Consider the following 5,806-nt stretch of genomic DNA (forward strand, 5'->3'; position numbering starts at 1 on the left):
CAGCACTGCACATGGGCCAGCTCCACACGGGTCACGGAGGTCCAGGGTTTGAACTGCGGACCTCCCATGTGGTAGATGGAAGCCCTAACCACTGGGCCAAGTCCACCGCCCTCAATTAATTTTTGACAAGACTGCCAAGTCCACACAATTGGGAAAGAATCATCTCTTTAACAAATGATGCTGGGAGAACTGAATATCCATATGCAAAAGAAAGAAGGAAGACCCTTCTCTCACACCATATACAAAAATTAACTCAAAATGGATCAAAGACCTAAATATAATAAGAACCAGGATTATAAAGCTCCTAGAAGAAAATTTATGGAAGCATCTTTAGGAGCTTGTATTATGCATGGTTTCTTAGATTCTACACCCAAAGCACAAGCTACAAAAGAAAATATAAATAAATGGGAACTTATCAAAATTAAAAGCACTGGGCATCAAAGGACTTTATCATGAAAGTGAATGCATACTATTAAAAAATACAGGGAACCATATTTGGCCCAATGAATAGGGTGTCTACCTACCACATGGGAGGTCCAAGGTTCAAACCCAGGGTCTCCTGCCCTGTGTCATGAGCTGGCCCACGTGCAGTGCTGCTACGTGCAAGGAGTGCTGTGCCAGGCAGGGGTGTCCCCCGCATAGGGGATCCCCACCCACAAGGAGTGCACCCTGTAAGGAGAGCCGCCCAATGCGGAAAAAATAAAAGTGCAGCCTGCCCAGGAATGGTGCCACACATAACGGAGAGCTGATGCAGCAAGATGACACAACAAAATGATGCACAGATTCTGGGTGCTGCTGACAAGAATACAAGCGGACACAGAAGAACACAGTGAATGGACACAGAGAGCAGACAACTTAGAGGGCAGGTGGGGAAGGGGAAAGAAAGAAATAAAATTAAATCTTCTAAAAAAATACAGAGAGTGCGTTACTTACCTCGACTTTTGCTTGTCGGGGATGGTAACCAGGACCCGTGTCTCCTCCTGTTGCCTTCATCTTCCATCCCGTAGCCACCATGCATGAGTGCATCTCCATCCACATCAGCTATGCTGGTGTCCAGATTGGCAATGCTTGCTGGGAGCTCTACTGCCTGGAACACAGCATCCAGCCTGATGGCCAGATGCCAAGTGACAAGACCATTGGGGGAGGAGATGACTCCTCAAACACCTTTTTCAGTGAGACCAGTGCTGGCAAGAATGTGGCCAAGGCAGTGTTTGTAGACCTGGAACCCATGGTCATTGATGAAGTTCACATTGGCACCTACTGCCAGCTCTTCCACCCTGAGCAGCTCATCACAGGCAAGGAAGATGCTGCCAATAACTATGCCCACGGGCATTACACCATTGGCAAGGAGATCATAGACCTGGTTCTGGACAGAATTTGCAAACTGGCCAACCAGTGCACAGGTCTTCAGGGCTTCTTGGTTTTCCACAGCTTTGTTGGGGGAACTGGTTCTGGGTTCACCTCCCTGCTGATGGAGTGCCTTTCTGTTGATTATGGCAAGAAGTCCAAGCTTGAGTTCTCCATTAACCCAGCCCCCCAGGTCTCCACAGCTGTGGTCGAGTCCTACAACTCCATCCTCACCACCCACACAACCCTGGAGCACTCAGATTGTGCCTTCATGGTAGACATTGAGGCATCTATGATGTCTGTTGTAGAAATCTTGATGTTGAGCGCCCAACCTGCACCACCCTTAACTACCTTATTAGCCAAATTTTGTCCTCCATCACTGCTTCCCTCAGGTCTGATGGTGCCTGAATGTAGATCTGACAGAATTCCAGACCAACCTGGTGCCCTATCCCCGTATCCACTTTTCTCTGGCCACATATGCCCCTGTCATCTCTGCTGAGGACGTCTATTATGAGCAGCTTTCTGTAGCAGAGATTACCAATGATTGCTTTGAGCCCGCCAACTAGATGGTGAAATGCGACCCTCACCACAATAAATACATGGCTTGCTGCCTATTGTACTGTGGCGAGGTGGTTCCCAAAGACGTCAATTCTGCCATAGCCACCATCAAAACCAAGCGTAGCATCCAGTTTGTGGATTGGTGTCCCATTGCCTTCAAGGTTGGCATTAATTACCAGCCTCCCACTGTGGTACCTGGTGGAGACCTGCCCGAGGTCTAACAAGCTGTGTGCATGCTGAGCAACACCACAGCCATTGCTGAGGCCTGGGCTCGCATGGACCACAAGTTTGACCTGATGTATGCCAAGCGTGCATTTGTTCACTGGTATGTGGGTGAAGCGATGGAGGAAGGAGAGTTTTCTGAAGCCCCTGAGGACATGGCTGCCCTTGAGAAGGATTATGAGGAGGTTGGTGTAGACTCTGTTGAAGGAGAAGGTGAGGAAGAAGGAGAAGAATATTAGTAACAATTTCTCAGCCCTACAGCATGCCTCACTCCCAGTACTTCAGCTTCTCCATTAGCTGTCAAGGCATTTAAGCTCTCTGGTTAGCTTGTCTACACTTGATTGTGATCATGTCTTATCTTTCCATATGAATCTGTAAAGTTTCAATCATGTCTCAGTAAAGGCTTTAAGAAAAAAAATACAGAAAATTACAAGTTTTGGATTGGATGTGGACAAATAGGAATGCTAATTCTTTGCTGTTGGGAATGTAAAATGGTGCATTTGCTGGAAAAGACTGTTCGTCAGTTCCTCAAAACAGACATTTGCACACTGATATTCATAGCAGCATTATTCACAGTTGCCAAAAGATGGAAGCAACCCAAGTGTCCATCAACCTATGAATGGAAAACAAAATGCAGATATATGCATAAAATGGAATATTATTCAGCCATAAAAAAGAATGAGGTCGTGATACATGCGAAAACCTTGATGAATTTTGGAGACATTATGTTGAGTGAAATAAGCCAGACAGAAATGGATCAATATTGTGTGATCCCATTGATATGAAATAATTAGAATAAACAAACTCATAGAGTTAGTATCTAGAATATAAATGATCAGGGGCTGGGTTGGGGGTATGGTATGGGGAGTTAATTCTTAATTTGTATAGAATTTCTATTTGGGTTAACCATAGGTTTTGGAAATGAGTGGTTGTGATGGCAGTACAACATTATGATTATAATTAACAATGTAAGTAATTATATGTGAATGTAGTAAAAAGGGGAAATTTTAGGTTGTCATATGTTACTAGAATACAAATTAAAAGATAAAACATAGGACTGTATAACACAGTGAACCCTAATGTAAACCATGAACTATAGTTCATAGTACATTTATAAACATGTTCTTTCATGAATTATAACAAATGTACCACATGAATGTAAGGTCTTAATAATAGGGTGATGTATGGGGAAAAACATACCTTAATGTAAACTATGGACTATAGTTACTATTACAATTAAAAGATTCTTTCATCAATTGTAAAATAGGTACCACACTGAAGCAAAGTGTTAATAACGGGGGTGGAGTAAATGGGAATGCTGCATTTTTTCCATGATTTTTCTGTAAACCTACAATTTCTGTAATTAGAAAATTAAAGAAAAAAAGAAACCAGGGCTATTGTCACAGAAAATCTTTGGGTTCTCACTAGTCCCCAATTTTAGTTAACATGGACTCATACCATATATGAACAGACAGTCTCCCCCACACACCCAATTTCAAATTTCTGGTCTTAGTTCAAGCATTTATCATCCCTTGTCTACCTACTGTTACAAAAGTTTCCTTATCCAGCAATCTGCCTCCAGACTCCAATTTTTGAAGTCCTTACCCTATAATTCAGAGTGCATATTGCTCAACGACTTTAAAATCTTCAATGAATTTTCATTGCCAAAATAAACCCAAGCTCCTCAGAATGCAATACAATGTCCTTTATTATCTGTTCATTGCTTAACATCAGCTTCATTTCTTACCACTCCTCTGTCTCACTAAATATTTCATCAATTCCAAATCGACTGCCAGTCCCCAAATATTTGTTCATCTTTCATGCCTCCCTAACATCGTCAGCAATGCCTACCCAAAACTTGATCATAATTCTTCCTGGAAAATGTCTGTCACCATTTCTCTGACACCCTCTTTAACAATCCTGGAAGGTAAGATTTAACCCTCTTTCAGATATAAAACTGAAGCAACCTACATTTATGACCTTCATAACCTGAAGAACATTCTATATGTGCTACATGCTATGCCAATACCTAGCATTTACATGTTAAGTATATAGATTTATATTTTAGCATAAATAAAAGTTATGATCACCTGTTGTGATTTGAATTAACCATATCCTCCATTGAGATGATTGAAATAAAGCTTTCTATTAGTTTAAAAAATTAAGCTTTAAAAAAATTAGAAAGGGCCCCTACCTTGGAGGCATTAAGAGACTAGAGAATGAGACAAGTATTCAAAGCTGGGTGGTGCTGGGAGAGCAATGGGAACCAGGTGCAGCAACCCCGCAGAAGCGGCAGCCAGTTCCTCCTGGGCAATTGGGAAGATTCAGAGGAGTGGCCATTAGGAGGCAGACTCCAAAGCCAGGTGGATATTCATCAGGCGGGAGGCCAGTCTAGGACCCAAAGGCCACACCATTCAAATCCTTCCAGTTTATTTACAGAGGCTTGACTCTAACATATTCAAAACCCACTTAGCTCAAATAATGCCATGAAATATGAGGGTGGAGGAAGTCTTCTAAAGATCACTTTAGAAAACAGTTAACAAAATGACTAAACTAAGTGTCAGAGAATGCCAAAGACCCAATGCTCATTCTGTGGATACACGAAGTGATCTAAAGCAGAGGTGGAAAAGAACAAATAGATAAATGGGACTTCCCCAAAATTAAAGCCTTCTGCACCTCAAAAGAGTCTGTCAAGAAAGTGAAAAGAGAGCCTACTCAATGGGAGAAAAATATTTGGTAACCTATGTATCTGAAACGAGACATATCCTGCATATATAAAGAAATTCAGCATCTTGAAAAAAAAAAAGACAGCCCATTTAAAAAATGGGAAAAATATTTGAATAGACACTTCTTCAAAGAAAAAATACAAATGGCTAAATAGCACACGAAAAAAATGCTCTAAAATCACTAGCTATTAGGGAAATGCAAATCAAAACTACAATGAGATACCATCTTACTCCCATAAGATTGGCAGCTATCAAAAAGTCAGAAGACTGTAAGCGCGGGAGAGGCTGTGGAGGAATGGGAACACTCATCATCCACTGCTGGTGGGAATGCAGAAGGATCTAGCCATTCTGGACGACAGTTGGGTGGTTTCTCAAAAAAGTTAGCTATAATGTAAATGCAATGCCTTCCCCCCAGCACGGGTCATGACACCCGGGGATGAGCCTGCCCTGCAACGAGGGACCACTATCAACTACCAACTGATGATGCAACTGGAAAATGACCTTATACGGAAGGTTCAATGCGATCAGCAGAATATCCATGTCTACATAAAATACCCATGACTTTAAAATGCTGTTTGACCTTAAGTAAGGGGGAAATGGAAAGGATAAATGAGTTTTATGGCTACGAGTTTCTAAAAAAGAGTCTGGAGGCTGGCAGAAGGTTTGCCCTCATGCACAACTGAGCAGAGTCAGAGAGACAGATAAAGCAGATACACCCCCAGATATTGGTTCCTTTGAGGGCCTAAAGAGACCCATGGGAGTTATGGTCATTGCCGATGGGGTTAACTACCAGGGCAGATGGCCCCTCTTTGGAAATGGTGTTTATTGTGTGATGAATCTGGACTCAGATGGGATCTCCCTTCATAAGACTTTCATGCTAATGTGCTGGAGGTGCAGTTATTGTTGGGGTTTAAGATATATTTAGGGATTTGAATCTCGGACTGACAATGTGA

At 42.2% G+C, this 5,806-nt stretch overlaps 1 pseudogene; it reads left to right on the plus strand.

The window, feature by feature from the left end:
* Positions 1-1,012: 1,012 nt before the first annotated feature.
* Positions 1,013-2,504, plus strand: LOC101421668 (tubulin alpha-1B chain pseudogene; annotated as a pseudogene).
* The last annotated feature ends 3,302 nt before the right edge of the window (positions 2,505-5,806 follow it).

The sequence above is a fragment of the Dasypus novemcinctus genome, chromosome X (assembly GCF_030445035.2).
Source record: "Dasypus novemcinctus isolate mDasNov1 chromosome X, mDasNov1.1.hap2, whole genome shotgun sequence".
In the NCBI taxonomy this organism is placed as follows: domain Eukaryota; kingdom Metazoa; phylum Chordata; class Mammalia; order Cingulata; family Dasypodidae; genus Dasypus; species Dasypus novemcinctus.